The sequence below is a fragment of the Chamaea fasciata genome, unplaced genomic scaffold (assembly GCF_029207755.1).
Source record: "Chamaea fasciata isolate MVZ Bird 193981 ecotype frontalis unplaced genomic scaffold, bChaFas1.0.hap1 SCAF_657, whole genome shotgun sequence".
In the NCBI taxonomy this organism is placed as follows: domain Eukaryota; kingdom Metazoa; phylum Chordata; class Aves; order Passeriformes; family Sylviidae; genus Chamaea; species Chamaea fasciata.
Genome location: NW_027094742.1, coordinates 10,705 through 34,101, shown reverse-complemented (window position 1 = coordinate 34,101; position 23,397 = coordinate 10,705). Strand labels below are relative to the sequence as shown.

General features: G+C 61.0%; 2 long non-coding RNA genes across 2 annotated transcripts; both read left to right on the top strand.

The window, feature by feature from the left end:
- The first annotated feature begins 1,362 nt into the window (after window positions 1-1,362).
- On the top strand, window positions 1,363-4,667 carry LOC136305776 (uncharacterized). Its single transcript, XR_010725416.1, has 4 exons — window positions 1,363-1,437; window positions 2,601-2,823; window positions 2,985-3,050; window positions 4,086-4,667. It is a non-coding gene; the product is annotated as an uncharacterized lncRNA (long non-coding RNA).
- Window positions 4,668-7,410: 2,743 nt separating this feature from the next.
- LOC136305777 (uncharacterized) lies at window positions 7,411-9,352 on the top strand. Its single transcript, XR_010725417.1, has 3 exons — window positions 7,411-8,078; window positions 8,893-8,960; window positions 9,237-9,352. It is a non-coding gene; the product is annotated as an uncharacterized lncRNA (long non-coding RNA).
- The last annotated feature ends 14,045 nt before the right edge of the window (window positions 9,353-23,397 follow it).

The following is a 23,397-nucleotide window of genomic DNA, read 5'->3' as shown; positions in this document are numbered from 1 at the left end:
ATGTGGAGCTGTCAAGGTATCCTGCCGCACTCTGACTGTTGTTCTGACTTTCTTTCAGATGCAGGTGGATGAAATCTGTGGCAGAGCCCCCCATCCTGGGTGAGGGGGCTCCCCTGAGAAGGTCGGTCACTGTTTTGATTTGCAGGGGAGGTGTAAATGGTGGCCGTGTTACAGCTCTGTTCTTTGTCTTTATTTTTAGACCAGACCCTGCGACGCCGGCGTTGGCCTCTGAGCGCAGCTGAAGCACAGGGCCGAGGACACAGGCAAGCTTAGGAGACTGTGAGTAGCAGAATTGCTGGTTTCTGGCTGATGTGCTGCTAAGAGCACAGGGTCACGTTTAGTTCTCTTTATTGTAGCTGACGAGGAGACACCAGCCTGGTCACAGCAGGAATTTCCCCGAGGGAGAGGCAGCCTTCTTTGGGACCCGGCGTGGATGCACCTCCCCAGACATCTGAGAGATAAGTGGAGAGCTCAGAGCCGTAGAGGGCATGAAAGAAGAGCGTGGGGTCACTAGCAAGGTTTTTTGAGTCAGGTTTGAAGACAGGGATGTCTAAGCTGTGACCCCTTAGGTTTCATCCAGGGAGAGTCTCATTCTGGATCACAGTGCCGAGGTGTGCAGGGCAGAGCAGTCCTGGTGTGTGTTGTGTCTGTTGTGCACTCTGTGTCTTGGGTGTCTTGTGTGTGCTGTCTTTTCCCTTAGCCCTTCAGGGGCCTGTCAAAACCTCTGGCATCAGTCTTAGCATTTCTGATCTCTGTGCTCCTCAGCCAGGTGCCTTTGTCTCAGCTGCTCGGACACTCATCAGAATCCATCTCTCTTCACAAGCATCCAGTCCGATGCCTTTTCAGGTCTTGTTCTGAGCTGTATTGACAGCCGTGCACCGCCCTGATCCATTCGGCGGGTTAGGTCTTGTGAGAATGCAAAGACAGGTCGAGGATTCTGACCGTAGGGTTCTCGGGCATCCATCTCTGCATTTCTTGGGATAAGTCATCCCGATGGCATCTTGTTCCTGCAGGGTTCTCTGAGCCTGGCCAGCTCACCTTCCATCTTACCTCGGTCATCTCATTCCGAGTTCTCTGGACCCTCAGGGTCATTCTTCTTGCCAGAGTTTTCTATCCCTGTTGTGTCCCCTCGTTTGTCCTGTGCTGTGTCACGGGTGTTGGTGTGTGTTTGGCCTGGAGCTGCTCTGCCTTGATGCTCAGTCTGTGTGTGGGGGTAATAGGATAATAGTGCTGGGGGCTTGAAATTTGTGATGTGGGGTGTAGTTAGACTGTAGAGGGTATTCCTAGATTGCCACAAGATGTGTGGAGCTGTCAAGGTATCCTGCAGCACTCTGACTTTTGTCCCAACTTTCTTTCAGATGCAGAGGGATGAAATCCGTGGCAGAGCCCCCCATCCTGGGTGAGGGGCTCCCCTGAGAAGATCGATCGCTATTCAAGGTGAGAGTCACATATTTCACATTTTTTGGCACTCCAGTGCAGGCCACCTGCATTTACAGCTTGAAACAGGTGAGTCCCTTGGTAACCCCTGGGCAGCAGCTGGAGCCTGCTCCGGGCTGGGCTGAGGGAGCAAACACTTGTGGCTGACACAGCTCCACACTGGGGGTACTTGGGAAAACACCTGCCTTGTCCTGGATTGTTTTTTTTTTTGAGCTTTTGACAAGGTTTTAGTCATCACCTTGGTAAAAATAAATGGTAAGGACTGAAAACATGAGAGACTGGCAGGTTATATGCACGAAAGACAACTTTTTTTTTCTTAAATATTTGTGCAACCTATATCTTAATTTTGAGACTCTTTTTTGGTCAACTTTATTGTAAAACCCCCTTATTTTCAAGTTAGCTGCTTCAATAATGAATTTGTTTTACAAATACCCGCTAATGTCCGAAGGTTAAAGCACTAACACCAACATCCCACCTCTTTTATTTTTGCAGCAAAATTTTATCTTTACTAAACTTGAAACTTGATGTTTTTGCAGGTAGTAAGTTAAAGAAGGTGTTTATCTGCCCATCACTGATAGTCAGGGTCATGAAGAAATTGCTCTAGTGTTCTAAAATAAATGCAGATTTTTAGGCCTCTCCCATTCTCTCTGACTAGCAGCATGTGAATTGATTTTTGATCTCCTTTCTGTTGGTGTCTGTGGGTTTTAAGCGGCATGGAGAAGGTGTCTGTGGACATGGCACCCAGGGAATGGTGCTGGGAAGGGCAGGATGGAAAGGAGCTGCTCAGGAATCCAGAGCAGCAGTGGAGTGGGAGCTGGTGCTGCTGCCTCAGTCACACCCTCCTGGACAGTCTGTGCAGTGATAATATTCCTACTTTCCTTCCTGAACCTGGGGTTGGAGGAGAACATGAGTCTTGGCATTGTTGGAAAGGGGAACTCCAGGGAAAAACTGCTGTTTGTGTCCTCAGAGAGCAGTGGGAAGAGCCTGGGAGAAATCCTGGCTGGCTGAGGGATCCTTGTGTCCCCTCAGGAATAAATCCCTGCGTCTCCTCAGACCTGCTGGTTTGCAGTAGAGTTTGGGCACCTTTCGCTGCAGCTGTGGTTCTTAATAACTGGAAGTCCATGGATTGCTGGGCGATTCCCATAAGTTCTCCTATTTTGTAGGAGCTGCACGGTGAGGTCAGCATTCTGATGGAGGCCCTGGCACAGCTGCCAAGGGCAAGGAACGTGGAGCATCCCGGGGCTTCTCCCACCCGAGTTTCTCCCGGAGCGTGCTGCGTGTCGTGCCGGATGTTTAACCCGGGTTTGGGGTGTTCTCCTGCAGTCCCAGCTCTGACTGCTGCCCCCGAGCCCCGGCCTTGCTCGGTCCCAGCACTGAACCTGGCAGGTGGGTGTGCTTTTCCAGCCCTTTAATCCCACGGGCAATCCCAGATTCCCGGAGCTCCCCGAGGCACAGCCTGGCCTCCCTCCCTGGGAGCTGCATTTCAGTCTGCCTGGACCAAGGCCATCCTGTTTGAGACTTTATTCCTGTTGCTTTTCCTCTTCCAGGTTGTGGGCAAAAAGGAGAGAGCCAGTAGGAAGTGAAGCCACTGGAAGGCCTTATCCCAGTCCAAGGTTGGATAGGAGTAACTGGACCTGTTGAATTCCCACTTCCCTTTAAATTAGAGCAGAGGAAGCAGATTTTAAATCATCATTCCATGAACTTTCACCAACTTCATGACTCTTGCAAAAGTTTTCAATGTTAGAAATTCCTGAGCTTGTTTTCCAGGCAAGCTTGGATTTAGATGTTATTCCTTCCTTTTATTTGAAGGAATAACTCTGATTTTCTCTCTGATTTTAGTAAGGGAATATTTATTTATTCCAATTTTCCATCCTAATTGGAATTTTTGCACCTTGTAGAGCACATTTCCAAGGAAATTTACCCAATTAATGTTGGTAAATCAGGAATTGTCCAGCACCATCTCCACAAAATTCTGTGAATTCCCAAGAAAACGTTGAAGTATTTATTTGCCATGATTCATCTCTTTGTAAAGTTCAATTTACTGCATTTTTAATTACATAAATGCCATTAAAACCTGAATCCAGGCCTAGCTGCTGTTCCTTGGACACAGGGGGCTGGTTCTTTCCTACCTTGGCACATTTGGGTGTTTGTCCAAAATGAGCTTCCCACTAAAATAGAATTTGTTTCCAAGCAAAAGTGGGAATTGTCTAGAAAACCTTCTGTTCTGGGGGGCACTGGGTTTGTTTCCCTTATTGCTGCATAATTGAGGAAAGCCATGGTGCTTTTTTAGGCAGTGGCAGGAGGTGAAAGCTGCATTTATTTAATTTTGTATTTTATTTCTTGTTATTTTTGTATTTTTATGCTCTTTTGTTGTGGTTTCTCATGTTGCGTTTTGTGGTTTTTCAAAGACTTTTTCTTCCGTTTTTTAATTTTTATATTTTTTTCTTTAGCTATTTATTTACTTGTTAAAACTACTTTTAGTTTTTTATTTTAATTTTTTGTTTAAATTTTTTTTCCACTTTTTTGTTACTTTGAAATTTTTTTCTTTTGGTATTTTAATTTTATTTATTATTTTCTATAGTTTTGGTTTATTTTTTCATGTTTTCTTTGTTCCTTTTTTTTTTTCCCCATACTCTTTCTTCCCCCAGGCGCCTGGGGGTTTGGCTGTTGGCAAGAAAGATGAGAAATGACCTCCGTGCCCGCTGGACGTCGGGATGTCATAGAGAGCGCAGTTGGCAAAAGCTCTGTATTTTCTGCTCCATAAAACTCCTGAAGGGAGAAAGCTGTGACCACCGTGGTGCCGTTTTTTCCTTCCCAGCCCCGACCAGGTCTCCTCCTACCCGTGCACAGTGTTACCAGCAGCAGCCTGCTGTCCAGGCTGTCGAGGCGTATTTCAGAGGGGGCAATAAAAACAAAGTAGACGTTTTATTTTGAACTCTCCGACCCTGCTTGTTTATTAGCAAAGAACTCCAAAACAAAGCGAACAAAAAAAGAAAACCCACAAACTAAACTCCCCCGCAACCCACCAAAAGAAAACCATAGAGAAAGAGAAAACATGCCCATATTATTTGAATAAAGATTAAAACTTTACCCCTTAGAAAACCAGGCTCATTTAATTCAAATTAATTGTGTTTCTGATGTGTTAGGTTAATGAATTCATCTAGTGTAAAATATCGTTTAAAATATAAACAAACGAATTAAAAAATAATGAAAAAGAAAAATAACAAAAAGTATAGGATATGAAAAATAATATAAATAATAAATACACAATATATTATTACATACTACACGTTTTATAAATATATATAATATACATAATATAAACATCTATAATGTACATAATCATGATATTTCAATGAAATGTATTATTATTTATAACATTACATAATAAATAATAAATTATTTTATATATCACTTTCTATACTTAATATATATAATAAATATAATAGTATAATAAACATAATACATGATGTATAATGTACATAATATAAAAGCTGAATTGTAATGATTAATGTAAATATCAGAATCACAAAGATAAAAAATATTGAAATAGAGCCTGAACGAAAGGCTTTTTTGTTTCGGTCTGGTTGCTGGCAGGGCTCTCGCAGGTGTGCTCGGGGGTCTTTTGGGCCATTTATTCCGGAGGCTGTTCGCCAGGGCATTTCTGGGCACGTTCGTTTATGGCTCCGCTCCGCGCCGCCGCGCGGCAGTGCTGCCACCGCGTGGGCAGAGAGCGGTAGTGCAGCTGTCCCCCCCGCCCGGCCCGCCCGATCTGTGCGGCAATGCTGCCACCGTGTGGGCAAACAGCGGTAGTGCAGCTGTCCCTCCCGCCCGTCCCGCCTGATCTGTGCGGCAATGCTGCCACCGTGTGGGCAAAGAGCGGTAGTGCAGCTGTCCCTCCCGCCCGTCCCGCCTGATCTGTGCGGCAATGCTGCCACCCTGTGGGCAAAGAGCGGTAGTGCAGCTGTCCCCCATGACCGTCCCGCCGGAGCCGTGCGGCAGTGCTGCCACCCTGTGGGCAAAGAGCGGTAGTGCAGCTGTCCCCCCCCGCCCGTCCCCGACGCGCGTGGCAGCCCCGCATTGTGAGCTCGGGGGCGGCGCTGCCGCCCGCCCGCCCGCAGCTCGGGGCCGAAAGGGAGGGAAAAAGGCAAGGAGCCCGGGCGCGTGGCAGCCGGCTGCCTGCGCGCGCCACCCGGACCCCGGAGCCGTCCGGGCGCGCTTTTCCGCGGCGTCTGCGGGTGTGCGGACACGGGATGGGGGCGCAGCGGCGCCGCGGGCGGCAGTCCATTGAGTCAGGCGCTTGTGTGAGCGGCCGAGGGGGCATTTTAGTGGGTTCCACTACCAAGATGGCGGCGAGACGCGAGGCGCCTGACCTTCTAAAAAGGGCGGCCAAAAGGGCGGGAAAAATAAGGACCCTATAGGTGTTTATGCAGCTGCCTGCACAAAACCCCGACTACGGCGCCGCCCGGGGGCAATTTTCCGCGGCGTTTCCAGGTGTGGGGACACGGGCCGTGTGCTCAGTCGCGCCGCGTCCGCGTTCAGATTCGTTGATTTAGTCAGGCGTCTGCGTAAACACCTGGCGGAGGCCTATGCCGAGCCACAAAGAACATGGCGGCCGGGACGGAAGTGGCCTCAGGAGCAACCAAGATGGCGGCAAGGGAAAGCGGAAGTCACACGTCGCCCCTCACAAAATGGCGCCGAAGCGCGAGGCGCCCGACCTTCCAAAAAAGGCGGCCAAAAGGGCGGGAAAAAATAAGGACCCTATAGGCATTTAGCCAGACGCCTGCACAAAAACCCCGACTACGGCGCTGCCCGGGCGCAATTTTCCGCGGCGTTTCCAGGTGTGCCGACACGGGCCGTGTGCTCAGTCGCGACGCGCTTGCGTTCGGATTCGTGGATTTAGTCAGGCGTCTGTGTAAACACCTGGCGGAGGCCTATGCCGAGCCACAAAGAACATGGCGGCCGGGACGGAAGTGGCCTCAGCAGCAACCAAGATGGCGGCAAGGAAAAGCGGAAGTCACGCGTCGCCCCTCACAAAATGGCGCCGAGGCGCGAGGCGCCCGACCTTCCAAAAAGGGCGGCCAAAAGGGCGGGAAAAAATAAGGACCCTGTAGGCGTTTACGCAGATGCCTGCACAAAAACCCCGACTACAGCGCCGCCCGGGCGCAATTTTCCGCGGCGTTTCCAGGTGTGAAGACACCGGCCATGTGCTCATCCGCGCCGCCTCCGGGTTCGGATTCGTGGATTTAGTCAGGCGTCTGTGTAAACACCTGCCGGGGGCCTTAGCGGTGCCGCAAAAAAGATGCCGGCGGGACCGGAAGTGGCCTCAGACGCAACCAAGATGGCGGCAAGGAAAGGCGGAATGCTCGTGGGGCTCATCGCGGCCGAAAATCACCGAGTGCAGCTCACACCCTGCAATGGCAAAAGCTGTTTTATTAAAACTCAGCCGAGAATTTTCCTCTTATTTCCAGGTCACAGGATATACTGAGCCTGAGAGGGATCCTAAAATCTGACTCTCAAGCAGACGGACCGTTTGAGAATCGAACTCAGCACCTTGGCATTACCCGGACTCTGCTCCAAGCAGCTGAACCAATCTCTGCATTATGGGGATGGACCTCCATAGGATGGCAACGCTTGGCCCCACTAAGGTAAGTGCAGTGCCGCCTTCTCTGCCAAAGCTGCTTCACACACCAGCCCCTGGAATGGCTCGAGGGCAGAACTGGCTGGCAGCTCACGACAGCACAAAGCTCTTCCAGTGACGCTGATTTCCTGTCCTTTCCAGGATTTACTCAACAGCTGCCGTAAAAGTACTTACACAAAGTCTCTTTCTGGGCGGAAAAGAGCAGGACAAGTCCTGAGGCTTCCCTTCTTCCACGGCCAAAGCTCTGCAGAGAGGCAGGGCCGGTCCCACCCGCACAGGGGCGTTTCCTGCAGGTGAGTGTTGCCGGGCCAAACTGATGGCAGCTGCTGAGGCCGGGGCTGCTTTTCTGGCCGGAGGCCTCGGTGCCCCCCCGTGCCGCCTGCAGTGTCCCTCGGTGTTTCCTGCAGGTGTCCCGGGTGCCCGGAGGCGCAGGGAGGAAGGAGGCCGGCAGCCCCAGCGGGGCCAGCAGCCCTGGGATGATGTGCAGGGGAGGAGCTGTGCCTGCGGGGCCCCGCCCGTGGCAGCGGCGGCCAAACGCAGGGCCCGGGGCCGGGCTCGGGGCTGGCACGGACACGGCCCCGGGGCTGCCGCGGCTCCTCGGCCAGGGGCTGCTCCCGCCGGGCACGGGGAGATGCTGCAGCCCGGACAGAGGCACCCACAGCCCAAGAGCTCCCCAGGGAACAGCTGGCATTGCCCGGGAACGGCGGCTCGGGCTGTCTGCAGAGGGGCTCAGACAGCAATTCCCACCTCCCGGAGCTCCCACACAGTTGCCAGGGATGTCCTGGCCACCCCAAATCCCCTCCCTTTCAGCCTGAGGACATCACCCATCGGCAGCATTAAAGCCAAGGTGCTCCTCCCTCACAGAAATTAAATCCAGAGCAACGGCCCTCGGAGATGCCTCAAAATCAAAGGTTTGAGTGGGATGGAGTTTCGTTTGGATGAAGTCTGGACTTTTCCAGGGAGCCAGCCGGAGTGCAGAAGTGATGGAAAGCTTTTGCAGGTGGGTCCCACTGGAGGTGTGCTGAAGGCAGGGATGGGCATCCCTTGCCTGAGGGAAAGGCACTTGCAGAGGCCACTGCTGGGGCTCGGAAAGGAGCTGAGCTCCTGCAGGGAGCTGTGTCCTCCCGAGGGCACAGGGGCTGCCTCAGCACAGGCCGGCCAGTGCCTTCTCCTGCTCTGAAACATCACCTGGAGCCCGAGCTCAGGGGGTGGCTGAATTCCAGGGAAATCTGACAGGTGACCCCCCAGGGGATGAGGGTTAGAATTAACCAAATCTATGGAATAGAAACCTATCCTGTCCCTATCCTGCTGAGCTTCCTTGGAAGCTCTGCTAGTTCCTGACACATCTGGCATTCAAGCAGCAGCTCTGCGTGGGAATATCCATGCTCTGTGAGGCACTGTGAGGTTATTGCAGCAGGAACTGAGCAGGGAATTCGGGGCCGTGGGTATAATTCATCTAAACTAGCAAAGGTGACAGTGAACCCCAAATCTGGGCACCACACAGAGAACAATCTTTGTGCTGCCCTGTCAGCTCAAGCCCCTGGGCTGGGAAGTTTTGGGAGTCAAACATATGGAATGATAAAAGTCACAGCAACTGGTGTCACCCCGAGGGACAGTCCAAGTCCCAGACAATTCCTCTGCAGTCCCCTGGGGGGGAAAACACCCTCTGTCTGCCAGGAGCCCTGACTCTGTTTCTCCTATCAGCTGTGTTGGGCTTTAAGAACTTGAAATAACTTTGAAGCCAAAGAAATCACCTTTTCCTTCTGGTTTGATTGTGTTTTTTTGTTGTTTTTTTTTTTTTTTTTTTCTTTCAGGTGCTGGACTTGCTTCTGTGGATGTGTGCTGAGCTCTGGCTGCAGGGGACTGTCAGGCCTGAATGGCTGTGAGTTTGTGTTCTTCTCGCTGGGGAAGCAGAAGTAATTATTAATTAGACTGCAGAAATGTTTTCAGAAACCTTTCCCCTTTCCTGCCCTTTGCTGGTGGATCTTCTCTTTCTGCCTTTGACTTTACAAAGCTGTTCCCTAATGTCAATTCCCCTGCCTGAATTCCTTGCAGCTCCTAGCTGGGAAAAACTGGGATGATGTCCTAGGGATGTTCTTAGGGGAGGACAGAGGTGAGATTTTTGCCTGTATTTTTCTAATATTTTCTAAAATTTCAGGGAGCTGCTCCTGCTCCTGCCCCTAATCCTGCTGCTGCTGCACAAGTGGAGCCTTGTCAGCGAAGACCTGCATCTGCAGGAGGCCCCGCAGGCCCTGGCTGGGAAGTGCCAAAACAAAGAAGTGATCAGTAAGTGCTGAACTGCTTCCAGGAGGGCATATTTTGTTGCAGCCGTTACAGACCAACCGTGTGGTGCTGGTGACTTTGTGTGAGTTGCTTTATTAAAGCCAATCGTTGGTAAGGGTTTTGAGCCTGCCTTGGAGAGCACTTGGAGCTCTGGGTGCCCTGGCTTTCCCCTAGGTGGCCCTGGGGGCGCCCCGGCTGTCCCCTAGGTGTCCCTGGGGTGCTCTGGCTGTCCCTGGGATGCCCTGCCTGTCCCCTAGGTGTCCCTTGGGGTCCACGGGCTGTCCACTAGGTGTCCCTTGGGGGGACCTGACTGTCCCTGGGATGCCCTGGCTGTCCCCTAGGTGTCCCTGGGGGTGCCCTGGCTGTCCCCTAGTTGTCCCTGGGGTGCCCTGGCTGTCTCTTAGGTGTCCCTGGGGGTGCCCTGGCTGTCCCCTAGGTGTCCCAGGGCTGCCCTGGCTGTCTTTTAGGTGTCCCTGGGGGGCCCTGGCTGTCCCCTAGGTGTCCTTGGGGTGCCTTGCTGTCCCCAAGGCGTCCCTGGGGTGCCCTGGCTGTCCCTGGGGGTCCCTGGGGTTGCCTTCCCTGTCCCCTAGGTGTCCCTGGGGTGCCCTGGCTGTCCCCTCGGTGTCCCTGGGGGTGCCCTGGGTGTCCCCTAGGTGTCCCTGGGGGTGCCCTGGGTGTCCCTGGGGTGCCCTGGGGGTGCCCTGGCTGTCCCCTAGGTGTCCCAGGGCTGCCCTGGCTGTCCCATAGGTGTCCCTGGGGGTGCCCTGGCTGTTCCTTAGGTGTCCCTGGGGGTGCCCTGGCTGTCCCTTAGGTGTCCCTGGGGGTTCCCTGGCTATCTGTGGGGTGCCGTGGCTGCCTCTGGGGTGCCCTTGATGTCCCCTAGGTGTCCCTGGGGTGCCCTGAGTGTCCCTGTGGGTGCCCTGGCTGTCCCCTAGGTGTCCCTGGGGTGCCCTGGCTGTCCTTTAGGTGTCCCTGGGGGTGCCCTGGCTGTCCCCTAGGTGTCCCTGCCTCGCTCGTATCCTCGACTCCGCCTCCGGCGCCATGGTGACTCCCCTCCCAGTCTGGACCGGTGTGGCCACACCCCCTCCCCTGGGGCCATTAGACCCATCCCAGTACAGAGCAGTAAGGCACCGTGTGCCCACCATGGACCCCCACACGCCTGCCAGTTCGTCCCAGTCCACTCCCCGTCCATCCCAGTTCTCTCTGATCACCCTCCCAGTGCTCCCAGTCCATCCCAGTCCCGCAGGTGCTGGTGCTTGTGGCTTGATCAGCTGGTGCCTGTCCGCAACGTGGAGCGGGTCAAATGAGGCCTCAGGGGGAGGGGGGGGCGGATTTTGGGGGGTCCTGGGGGTCCCGAGTTGTCCTGGAGGGGTTTGGGGGGTCTGCGGGGAGTCTCAAGGGGCTGCTGTGGGTGTTTTTCGGGGATCTTCGGGAGGTTTGGGCGGCCCATTTGAGGCATCAAAGGAACCTGAGGAGGGTTTTGCGGGCTCCTGGAGGTCGGGGGGGCCCTGGGGGTGGTTTGGGGGGCACTGGGGGGTTCCAGCCCGTGACCCCCCCCCGTTTTTGACCCCCCCCCCCCCCCCCGAGCTGTTTCGGTCTCATCGACGCCCTCCTGAAGCCCAAGGGGGGGTGGGCGCTGGGCCCCCCCCGCTGCCCCCTCCCCCTGCCACCCCCGCGACGCCCTGCAGGTGAGGGACCCCCAAAAACCCCTCCCCAGACCCCAAATTCACCCCTGGGACCCCAAAAAACCCCCAAAACCTCTCCCCGGACCCCAAATTCACCCCTGAGGCCCCAAAAAACCCCCAAACCCCTCCCCATGAACCCCAAATCCACCCCTGGGACCCCCCAAAACCTCCCCAGGACCCCAGATCCACCCCGGGACCCCCAAATCCATCCCTTGGACCCCCAAAAACCCCCAAATCCATCCCTGGGACCCCCCAAAACCTCCCTTCAAACCCCAAATTCACCCCTCGGACCTCCAGAATCCTTCCACAGGACCCCTCAGGGGTCGTTCCCCACGAAAAAGTGCGGGAAACGTGAGGGGAGAAAAAGGGCGGGAAACGTGAGGGGAGAAAAAGGGCGGGATCAAGTGGAGGGGATCAATGGAATTTTGGGGGGGGTCAGCGACGCTGAGGAAGGATCAATGGAATATTGGGGGGGCATCAATGACATTGGGGGGGTCAGTGACACTCGGGTGGGGATCAATGATGCTGTGGGGGGGTCGATATCAGCTCGAGGGGCGGCCATGGGTTTTTGGGGGGCCGCAACGCAGGCATCCGTGCTGGGTTTGGAGCGGGGGGGCCCCTTCAACCTCTGGGGGGGCCCTGGCTGTCCCCTGGCTGTACCTGGGGGTGCCCTGCCTGTCCCCTAGGTGTCCCTGGGGATGCCCTGGAGTCCCAGGGGGTGCCCTGGCTGTCCCTGGGGGTCCCTGGCTGTCCCCTATGTGTCCTTGGGGTGCCTTGCTGTCCCCAAGGCGTCCCTGGGGTGCCCTGGCTGTCCCCTAGGTGTCCCTGGGGGTGCCCTGGCTGTCCCTGGGGGTCCCTGGCTGTCCCATAGGTGTCCCTAGGGGTGCCTTGTCTGTCCCTGGGGGGGCCCTGGGTGTACCCTGGTGTCCCTGGGAGGGCCCTGGCTGTCCCCTAAGTGTCCCTGGGGGTGCCCTGGCTGTCCCCTAGGTGTCCCTGGGGGTGCCCAGGCTGTCCCGTAGGGGTCCCTGGGGGTACCCTGGCTGTCCCTGGGGTGCCGTGGCTGTCCCCTTGGTGTCCCTGGGGGTGACCTGCCTGTCCCCTAGGTGTCCCTGGAGGTGCCCTGGCTGTCCCCTTGGTGTCCCTGGGGGTGCCCTGGCTGTCCCATAGGTGTCCCTGGAGGTGCCCTGGCTGTCCCCTTGGTGTCCCTGGGGGTGCCCTGGGTGTCCTTGGGGTGCCCTAGCTGTCCCCTAGGTGTCCCTGGGGGTGCCCTGGCTATCCCCTTGGTGTCCCTGGGGTACCCTGGCTGTCCCTTAGATGTCCCTGGGGGTGCCCTGGCTGTCCCTTATGTGTCCTTGGGGGTGCCCAGGGTGTCCCTGGGGTGCCTTGCTGTCCCCTAGGTGTCCCTGGGGGTGCCCTGCCTGTCCCCGAGGTGTCCCTGGGGGTGCCCTGGCTGTCCTTGGGGTGCTCTGGCTGTCCCCTAGGTGTCCCTGGAGTGCCCTGACTGTCCCCTAGGTGTCCCTGGGGGTTCCCTGGCTGTCCCCTAGTTGTCCCTGGGGGAGCCCTGGCTGACCCTAGGGTGCCCTGCCTGTCCCCTAGGTGTCCCGGGGAGTGCCCTGGCTGTCACCTAGATGTCCCAGGGGGTCCCTGGCTGTCCCCTAGTTGTCCCTGGGGGAGCCCTGGCTGTCCCAAGGGTGCTCTGCCTGTCCCCTAGGTGTCCCTGGGAGTGCCCTGGCTGTCCCCTAGGTGTCCCTGGGGGTGCCCTGGGTGTCCCTCTGGGTGCCCTTGCTGTCCCCTAGGTGTCCCTGGGGTCCCCTGGGTGTCCCCGGGGGTGCCCTGGCTGTTCCTGTGGTGCCCTGGCTGTCTTCTAGGTGTCCCTGGGGGGCCCTGGCTGTCCCCTAGGTGTCCCTGGGGTTCCCTGGCTGTCCCTGGGGTGCCCAGGCTTTCCTATAGGTGTCCCTGGGGGTGCCCTGGCTGTCCCCTAGGTGTCCCAGGGCTGCCCTGGCTGTCCCATAGGTGTCCCTGGGGGTGCCCTGGCTGTTCCTTAGGTGTCCCTGGGGGTGCCCTGGCTGTCACTTAGGTGTCCCTGGGGGTTCCCTGGCTATCTGTGGGGTGCCGTGGCTGCCTCTGGGGTGCCCTTGATGTCCCCTAGGTGTCCCTGGGGTGCCCTGAGTGTCCCTGTGGGTGCCCTGGCTGTCCCCTAGGTGTCCCTGGGGTGCCCTGGCTGTCCTTTAGGTGTCCCTGGGGGTGCCCTGGCTGTCCCCTAGGTGTCCCTGCCTCGCTCGTATCCTCGACTCCGCCTCCGGCGCCATGGTGACTCCCCTCCCAGTCTGGACCGGTGTGGCCACACCCCCTCCCCTGGGGCCATTAGACCCATCCCAGTACAGAGCAGTAAGGCACCGTGTGCCCACCATGGACCCCCACACGCCTGCCAGTTCGTCCCAGTCCACTCCCCGTCCATCCCAGTTCTCTCTGATCACCCTCCCAGTGCTCCCAGTCCATCCCAGTCCCGCAGGTGCTGGTGCTTGTGGCTTGATCAGCTGGTGCCTGTCCGCAACGTGGAGCGGGTCAAATGAGGCCTCAGGGGGAGGGGGGGGGCGGATTTTGGGGGGTCCTGGGGGTCCCGAGTTGTCCTGGAGGGGTTTGGGGGGTCTGCGGGGAGTCTCAAGGGGCTGCTGTGGGTGTTTTTCGGGGATCTTCGGGAGGTTTGGGCGGCCCATTTGAGGCATCAAAGGAACCTGAGGAGGGTTTTGCGGGCTCCTGGAGGTCGGGGGGGCCCTGGGGGTGGTTTGGGGGGCACTGGGGGGTTCCAGCCCGTGACCCCCCCCCGTTTTTGACCCCCCCCCCCCCCCCCGAGCTGTTTCGGTCTCATCGACGCCCTCCTGAAGCCCAAGGGGGGGTGGGCGCTGGGCCCCCCCCGCTGCCCCCTCCCCCTGCCACCCCCGCGACGCCCTGCAGGTGAGGGACCCCCAAAAACCCCTCCCCAGACCCCAAATTCACCCCTGGGACCCCAAAAAACCCCCAAACCCCTCCCCATGAACCCCAAATCCACCCCTGGGACCCCCCAAAACCTCCCCAGGACCCCAGATCCACCCCGGGACCCCCAAATCCATCCCTTGGACCCCCAAAAACCCCCAAATCCATCCCTGGGACCCCCCAAAACCTCCCTTCAAACCCCAAATTCACCCCTCGGACCTCCAGAATCCTTCCACAGGACCCCTCAGGGGTCGTTCCCCACGAAAAAGTGCGGGAAACGTGAGGGGAGAAAAAGGGCGGGAAACGTGAGGGGAGAAAAAGGGCGGGATCAAGTGGAGGGGATCAATGGAATTTTGGGGGGGGTCAGCGACGCTGAGGAAGGATCAATGGAATATTGGGGGGGCATCAATGACATTGGGGGGGTCAGTGACACTCGGGTGGGGATCAATGATGCTGTGGGGGGGTCGATATCAGCTCGAGGGGCGGCCATGGGTTTTTGGGGGGCCGCAACGCAGGCATCCGTGCTGGGTTTGGAGCGGGGGGGCCCCTTCAACCTCTGGGGGGGCCCTGGCTGTCCCCTGGCTGTGCCTGGGGGTGCCCTGCCTGTCCCCTAGGTGTCCCTGGGGATGCCCTGGAGTCCCTGGAGGTGCCCTGGCTGTCCCTGGGGGTCCCTGGCTGTCCCCTAGGTGTCCCTGGGGTGCCCTGGCTTTCCCTGGGGTGCCCTGGCTGTCCCCTAGGTGTCCTTGGGGTGCCTTGCTGTCCCCAAGGCGTCCCTGGGGTGCCCTGGCTGTCCCCTAGGTGTCCCTGGGGGTGCCCTGGCTGTCCCTGGGGGTCCCTGGCTGTCCCATAGGTGTCCCTAGGGGTGCCTTGTCTGTCCCTGGGGGGGCCCTGGGTGTACCCTGGTGTCCCTGGGAGGGCCCTGGCTGTCCCCTAAGTGTCCCTGGGGGTGCCCTGGCTGTCCCCTAGGTGTCCCTGGGGGTGCCCAGGCTGTCCCGTAGGGGTCCCTGGGGGTACCCTGGCTGTCCCTGGGGTGCCGTGGCTGTCCCCTTGGTGTCCCTGGGGGTGACCTGCCTGTCCCCTAGGTGTCCCTGGAGGTGCCCTGGCTGTCCCCTTGGTGTCCCTGGGGGTGCCCTGGCTGTCCCATAGGTGTCCCTGGAGGTGCCCTGGCTGTCCCCTTGGTGTCCCTGGGGGTGCCCTGGGTGTCCTTGGGGTGCCCTAGCTGTCCCCTAGGTGTCCCTGGGGGTGCCCTGGCTGTCCCTTAGATGTCCCTGGGGGTGCCCTGGCTGTCCCTTATGTGTCCTTGGGGGTGCCCAGGGTGTCCCTGGGGTGCCTTGCTGTCCCCTAGGTGTCCCTGGGGGTGCCCTGCCTGTCCCCGAGGTGTCCCTGGGGGTGCCCTGGCTGTCCTTGGGGTGCTCTGGCTGTCCCCTAGGTGTCCCTGGAGTGCCCTGACTGTCCCCTAGGTGTCCCTGGGGGTTCCCTGGCTGTCCCCTAGTTGTCCCTGGGGGAGCCCTGGCTGACCCTAGGGTGCCCTGCCTGTCCCCTAGGTGTCCCTGGGAGTGCCCTGGCTGTCACCTAGGTGTCCCTGGGGGTCCCTGGCTGTCCCCTAGTTGTCCCTGGGGGAGCCCTGGCTGTCCCAAGGGTGCCCTGCCTGTCCCCTAGGTGTCCCTGGGAGTGCCCTGGCTGTCCCCTAGGTGTCCCTGGGGGTGCCCTGGGTGTCCCTCTGGGTGCCCTGGCTGTCCCCTAGGTGTCCCTGGGGTCCCCTGGGTGTCCCCGGGGGTGCCCTGGCTGTTCCTGTGGTGCCCTGGCTGTCTTCTAGGTGTCCCTGGGGGGCCCTGGCTGTCCCCTAGGTGTCCCTGGGGTTCCCTGGCTGTCCCTGGGGTGCCCAGGCTTTCCTATAGGTGTCCCTGGGGGTGCCCTGGCTGTCCCCTAGGTGTCCCAGGGCTGCCCTGGCTGTCCCATAGGTGTCCCTGGGGGTGCCCTGGCTGTTCCTTAGGTGTCCCTGGGGGTTCCCTGGCTATCTGTGGGGTGCCGTGGCTGCCTCTGGGGTTCCCTTGATGTCCCCTAGGTGTCCCTGGGGTGCCCTGAGTGTCCCTGGGGTGCCCTGGCTGTCCCCTAGGTGTCCTTGGGGTGCCTTGCTGTCCCCAAGGCGTCCCTGGGGTGCCCTGGCTGTCCCCTAGGTGTCCCTGGGGGGCCCTGGCTGTCCCCTAGGTGTCCTTGGGGTGCCTTGCTGTCCCCAAGGCGTCCCTGGGGTGCCCTGGCTGTCCCTGGGGGTCCCTGGGGTTGCCTTCCCTGTCCCCTAGGTGTCCCTGGGGTGCCCTGGCTGTCCCCTCGGTGTCCCTGGGGGTGCCCTGGGTGTCCCCTAGGTGTCCCTGGGGGTGCCCTGGGTGTCCCTGGGGTGCCCTGGGGGTGCCCTGGCTGTCCCCTAGGTGTCCCAGGGCTGCCCTGGCTGTCCCATAGGTGTCCCTGGGGGTGCCCTGGCTGTTCCTTAGGTGTCCCTGGGGGTGCCCTGGCTGTCCCCTAGGTGTCCCAGGGCTGCCCTGGCTGTCCCATAGGTGTCCCTGGGGGTGCCCTGGCTGTTCCTTAGGTGTCCCTGGGGGTTCCCTGGCTATCTGTGGGGTGCCGTGGCTGCCTCTGGGGTTCCCTTGATGTCCCCTAGGTGTCCCTGGGGTGCCCTGAGTGTCCCTGGGGTGCCCTGGCTGTCCCCTAGGTGTCCTTGGGGTGCCTTGCTGTCCCCAAGGCATCCCTGGGGTGCCCTGGCTGTCCCCTAGGTGTCCCTGGGGGTGCCCTGGCTGTCCCCTACTTGTCCCTGGGGTGCCCTGGCTGTCTCTTAGGTGTCCCGGGGGGTGCCCTGGCTGTCCCCTAGGTGTCCCAGGGCTGCCCTGGCTGTCTTTTAGGTGTCCCTGGGGGGCCCTGGCTGTCCCCTAGGTGTCCTTGGGGTGCCTTGCTGTCCCCAAGGCGTCCCTGGGGTGCCCTGGCTGTCCCTGGGGGTCCCTGGGGTTGCCTTCCCTGTCCCCTAGGTGTCCCTGGGGTGCCCTGGCTGTCCCCTCGGTGTCCCTGGGGGTGCCCTGGGTGTCCCCTAGGTGTCCCTGGGGGTGCCCTGGGTGTCCCTGGGGTGCCCTGGGGGTGCCCTGGCTGTCCCCGAGGTGTCCCAGGGCTGCCCTGGCTGTCCCATAGGTGTCCCTGGGGGTGCCCTGGCTGTTCCTTAGGTGTCCCTGGGGGTGCCCTGGCTGTCCCCTAGGTGTCCCAGGGCTGCCCTGGCTGTCCCATAGGTGTCCCTGGGGGTGCCCTGGCTGTTCCTTAGGTGTCCCTGGGGGTTCCCTGGCTATCTGTGGGGTGCCGTGGCTGCCTCTGGGGTTCCCTTGATGTCCCCTAGGTGTCCCTGGGGTGCCCTGAGTGTCCCTGGGGTGCCCTGGCTGTCCCCTAGGTGTCCTTTGGGTGCCTTGCTGTCCCCAAGGCGTCCCTGGGGTGCCCTGGCTGTCCCCTAGGTGTCCCTGGGGGTGCCCTGGCTGTCCCCTACTTGTCCCTGGGGTGCCCTGGCTGTCTCTTAGGTGTCCCGGGGGGTGCCCTGGCTGTCCCCTAGGTGTCCCAGGGCTGCCCTGGCTGTCTTTTAGGTGTCCCTGGGGGGCCCTGGCTGTCCCCTAGGTGTCCTTGGGGTGCCTTGCTGTCCCCAAGGCGTCCCTGGGGTGCCCTGGCTGTCCCTGGGGGTCCCTGGGGTTGCCTTCCCTGTCCCCTAGGTGTCCCTGGGGTGCCCTGGCTGTCCCCTCGGTGTCCCTGGGGGTGCCCTGGGTGTCCCCTAGGTGTCCCTGGGGGTGCCCTGGGTGTCCCTGGGGTGCCCTGGGGGTGCCCTGGCTGTCCCCTAGGTGTCCCAGGGCTGCCCTGGCTGTCCCATAGGTGTCCCTGGGGGTGCCCTGGCTGTTCCTTAGGTGTCCCTGGGGGTGCCCTGGCTGTCCCCTAGGTGTCCCAGGGCTGCCCTGGCTGTCCCATAGGTGTCCCTGGGGGTGCCCTGGCTGTTCCTTAGGTGTCCCTGGGGGTTCCCTGGCTATCTGTGGGGTGCCGTGGCTGCCTCTGGGGTTCCCTTGATGTCCCCTAGGTGTCCCTGGGGTGCCCTGAGTGTCCCTGGGGTGCCCTGGCTGTCCCCTAGGTGTCCTTGGGGTGCCTTGCTGTCCCCAAGGCGTCCCTGGGGTGCCCTGGCTGTCCCCTAGGTGTCCCTGGGGGTGCCCTGGCTGTCCCCTACTTGTCCCTGGGGTGCCCTGGCTGTCTCTTAGGTGTCCCGGGGGGTGCCCTGGCTGTCCCCTAGGTGTCCCAGGGCTGCCCTGGCTGTCTTTTAGGTGTCCCTGGGGGGCCCTGGCTGTCCCCTAGGTGTCCTTGGGGTGCCTTGCTGTCCCCAAGGCGTCCCTGGGGTGCCCTGGCTGTCCCTGGGGGTCCCTGGGGTTGCCTTCCCTGTCCCCTAGGTGTCCCTGGGGTGCCCTGGCTGTCCCCTCGGTGTCCCTGGGGGTGCCCTGGGTGTCCCCTAGGTGTCCCTGGGGGTGCCCTGGGTGTCCCTGGGGTGCCCTGGGGGTGCCCTGGCTGTCCCCTAGGTGTCCCAGGGCTGCCCTGGCTGTCCCATAGGTGTCCCTGGGGGTGCCCTGGCTGTTCCTTAGGTGTCCCTGGGGGTGCCCTGGCTGTCCCCTAGGTGTCCCAGGGCTGCCCTGGCTGTCCCATAGGTGTCCCTGGGGGTGCCCTGGCTGTTCCTTAGGTGTCCCTGGGGTTCCCTGGCTATCTGTGTGGTGCCGTGGCTGACTCTGGGGTTCCCTTGATGTCCCCTAGGTGTCCCTGGGGTGCCCTGAGTGTCCCTGGGGTGCCCTGGCTGTCCCCTAGGTGTCCTTGGGGTGCCTTGCTGTCCCCAAGGCGTCCCTGGGGTGCCCTGGCTGTCCCCTAGGTGTCCCTGGGGGTGCCCTGGCTGTCCCCTAGGTGTCCCAGGGCTGCCCTGGCTGTCTTTTAGGTGTCCCTGGGGGGCCCTGGCTTTCCCCTAGGTGTCCTTGGGGTGCCTTGCTGTCCCCAAGGCGTCCCTGGGGTGCCCTGGCTGTCCCTGGGGGTCCCTGGGGTTGCCTTCCCTGTCCCCTAGGTGTCCCTGGGGTGCCCTGGCTGTCCCCTCGGTGTCCCTGGGGGTGCCCTGGGTGTCCCTGGGGTGCTCTGGGGGTGCCCTGGCTGTCCCCTAGGTGTCCCAGGGCTGCCCTGGCTGTCCCATAGGTGTCCCTGGGGGTGCCCTGGCTGTTCCTTAGGTGTCCCTGGGGGTGCCCTGGCTATCCCCTAGGTGTCCCAGGGCTGCCCTGGCTGTCCCATAGGTGTCCCTGGAGGTGCCCTGGCTGTTCCTTAGGTGTCCCTGGGGGTGCCCTGGCTGTCCCTTAGGTGTCCCTGGGGGTTCCCTGGCTATCTGTGGGGTGCCGTGGCTGCCTCTGGGGTGCCCTTGATGTCCCCTAGGTGTCCCTGGGGTGCCCTGAGTGTCCCTGTGGGTGCCCTGGCTGTCCCCTAGGTGTCCCTGGGGTGCCCTGGCTGTCCTTTAGGTGTCCCTGGGGGTGCTCTGGCTGTCCCCTAGGTGTCCCTGGAGTGCCCTGACTGTCCTTTAGGTGTCCCTGGGGGTTCCCTTGCTGTCCCCTAGTTGTCCCTGGGGGAGCCCTGGCTGACCCTAGGGTGCCCTGCCTGTCCCCTAGGTGTCCCTGGGAGTGCCCTGGCTGTCACCTAGGTGTCCCTGGGGGAGCCCTGGCTGTCCCAAGGGTGCCCTGCCTGTCCCCTAGGTGTCCCTGGGAGTGCCCTGGCTGTCCCCTAGGTGTCCCTGGGGGTGCCCTGGGTGTCCCTCTGGGTGCCCTGGCTGTCCCCTAGGTGTCCCTGGGGTTCCCTGGCTGTCCCTGGAGTGCCCAGGCTTTCCTATAGGTGTCCCTGGGGGTGCCCTGGCTGTCCCCTAGGTGTCCCAGGGCTGCCCTGGCTGTCCCTTAGGTGTCCCTGGGGGTGCCCTGGCTGTTCCTTAGGTGTCCCTGGGGGTGCCCTGGCTGTCCCTTAGGTGTCCCTGGGGGTTCCCTGGCTATCTGTGGGGTGCCGTGGCTGCCTCTGGGGTGCCCTTGATGTCCCCTAGGTGTCCCTGGGGTGCCCTGAGTGTCCCTGTGGGTGCCCTGGCTGTCCCCTAGGTGTCCCTGGGGGTGCCCTGGCTGTCCTTTAGGTGTCCCTGGGGGTGCCCTGGCTGTCCCCTAGGTGTCCCTGCCTCGCTCGTATCATCGACTCCGCCTCCGGCGCCATGGTGACTCCCCTCCCAGTCTGGACCGGTGTGGCCACACCCCCTCCCCTGGGGCCATTAGACCCATCCCAGTACAGAGCAGTAAGGCACCGTGTGCCCACCATGGACCCCCACACGCCTGCCAGTTCGTCCCAGTCCACTCCCCGTCCATCCCAGTTCTCTCTGATCACCCTCCCAGTGCTCCCAGTCCATCCCAGTCCCGCAGGTGCTGGTGCTTGTGGCTTGATCAGCTGGTGCCTGTCCGCAACGTGGAGCGGGTCAAATGAGGCCTCAGGGGGAGGGGGGGGGCGGATTTTGGGGGGTCCTGGGGGTCCCGAGTTGTCCTGGAGGGGTTTGGGGGGTCTGCGGGGAGTCTCAAGGGGCTGCTGTGGGTGTTTTTCGGGGATCTTCGGGAGGTTTGGGCGGCCCATTTGAGGCATCAAAGGAACCTGAGGAGGGTTTTGCGGGCTCCTGGAGGTCGGGGGGGCCCTGGGGGTGGTTTGGGGGGCACTGGGGGGTTCCAGCCCGTGACCCCCCCCCGTTTTTGACCCCCCCCCCCCCCCCCGAGCTGTTTCGGTCTCATCGACGCCCTCCTGAAGCCCAAGGGGGGGTGGGCGCTGGGCCCCCCCCGCTGCCCCCTCCCCCTGCCACCCCCGCGACGCCCTGCAGGTGAGGGACCCCCAAAAACCCCTCCCCAGACCCCAAATTCACCCCTGGGACCCCAAAAAACCCCCAAAACCTCTCCCCGGACCCCAAATTCACCCCTGAGGCCCCAAAAAACCCCTAAACCCCTCCCCATGAACCCCAAATCCACCCCTGGGACCCCCCAAAACCTCCCCAGGACCCCAGATCCACCCCGGGACCCCCCAAATCCATCCCTTGGACCCCCAAAAACCCCCAAATCCATCCCTGGGACCCCCCAAAACCTCCCTTCAAACCCCAAATTCACCCCTCGGACCTCCAGAATCCTTCCACAGGACCCCTCAGGGGTCGTTCCCCACGAAAAAGTGCGGGAAACGTGAGGGGAGAAAAAGGGCGGGAAACGTGAGGGGAGAAAAAGGGCGGGATCAAGTGGAGGGGATCAATGGAATTTTGGGGGGGGTCAGCGACGCTGAGGAAGGATCAATGGAATATTGGGGGGGCATCAATGACATTGGGGGGGTCAGTGACACTCGGGTGGGGATAAATGATGCTGTGGGGGGGTCGATATCAGCTCGAGGGGCGGCCATGGGTTTTTGGGGGGCCGCAACGCAGGCATCCGTGCTGGGTTTGGAGCGGGGGGGCCCCTTCAACCTCTGGGGGGGCCCTGGCTGTCCCCTGGCTGTACCTGGGGGTGCCCTGCCTGTCCCCTAGGTGTCCCTGGGGATGCCCTGGAGTCCCAGGGGGTGCCCTGGCTGTCCCTGGGGGTCCCTGGCTGTCCCCTAGGTGTCCCTGGGGTGCCCTGGCTTTCCCTGGGGTGCCCTGGCTGTCCCCTAGGTGTCCTTGGGGTGCCTTGCTGTCCCCAAGGCGTCCCTGGGGTGCCCTGGCTGTCCCCTAGGTGTCCCTGGGGGTGCCCTGGCTGTCCCTGGGGGTCCCTGGCTGTCCCATAGGTGTCCCTAGGGGTGCCTTGTCTGTCCCTGGGGGGGCCCTGGGTGTACCCTGGTGTCCCTGGGAGGGCCCTGGCTGTCCCCTAAGTGTCCCTGGGGGTGCCCTGGCTGTCCCCTAGGTGTCCCTGGGGGTGCCCAGGCTGTCCCGTAGGGGTCCCTGGGGGTACCCTGGCTGTCCCTGGGGTGCCGTGGCTGTCCCCTTGGTGTCCCTGGGGGTGACCTGCCTGTCCCCTAGGTGTCCCTGGAGGTGCCCTGGCTGTCCCCTTGGTGTCCCTGGGGGTGCCCTGGCTGTCCCATAGGTGTCCCTGGAGGTGCCCTGGCTGTCCCCTTGGTGTCCCTGGGGGTGCCCTGGGTGTCCTTGGGGTGCCCTAGCTGTCCCCTAGGTGTCCCTGGGGGTGCCCTGGCTATCCCCTTGGTGTCCCTGGGGTACCCTGGCTGTCCCTTAGATGTCCCTGGGGGTGCCCTGGCTGTCCCTTATGTGTCCTTGGGGGTGCCCAGGGTGTCCCTGGGGTGCCTTGCTGTCCCCTAGGTGTCCCTGGGGGTGCCCTGCCTGTCCCCGAGGTGTCCCTGGGGGTGCCCTGGCTGTCCTTGGGGTGCTCTGGCTGTCCCCTAGGTGTCCCTGGAGTGCCCTGACTGTCCCCTAGGTGTCCCTGGGGGTTCCCTGGCTGTCCCCTAGTTGTCCCTGGGGGAGCCCTGGCTGACCCTAGGGTGCCCTGCCTGTCCCCTAGGTGTCCCTGGGAGTGCCCTGGCTGTCACCTAGATGTCCCAGGGGGTCCCTGGCTGTCCCCTAGTTGTCCCTGGGGGAGCCCTGGCTGTCCCAAGGGTGCTCTGCCTGTCCCCTAGGTGTCCCTGGGAGTGCCCTGGCTGTCCCCTAGGTGTCCCTGGGGGTGCCCTGGGTGTCCCTCTGGGTGCCCTGGCTGTCCCCTAGGTGTCCCTGGGGTCCCCTGGGTGTCCCCGGGGGTGCCCTGGCTGTTCCTGTGGTGCCCTGGCTGTCTTCTAGGTGTCCCTGGGGGGCCCTGGCTGTCCCCTAGGTGTCCCTGGGGTTCCCTGGCTGTCCCTGGGGTGCCCAGGCTTTCCTATAGGTGTCCCTGGGGGTGCCCTGGCTGTCCCCTAGGTGTCCCAGGGCTGCCCTGGCTGTCCCATAGGTGTCCCTGGGGGTGCCCTGGCTGTTCCTTAGGTGTCCCTGGGGGTGCCCTGGCTGTCCCCTAGGTGTCCCAGGGCTGCCCTGGCTGTCCCATAGGTGTCCCTGGGTGTGCCCTGGCTGTTCCTTAGGTGTCCCTGGGGGTTCCCTGGCTATCTGTGGGGTGCCGTGGCTGCCTCTGGGGTTCCCTTGATGTCCCCTAGGTGTCCCTGGGGTGCCCTGAGTGTCCCTGGGGTGCCCTGGCTGTCCCCTAGGTGTCCTTGGGGTGCCTTGCTGTCCCCAAGGCGTCCCTGGGGTGCCCTGGCTGTCCCCTAGGTGTCCCTGGGGGTGCCCTGGCTGTCCCCTAGGTGTCCCAGGGCTGCCCTGGCTGTCTTTTAGGTGTCCCTGGGGGGCCCTGGCTGTCC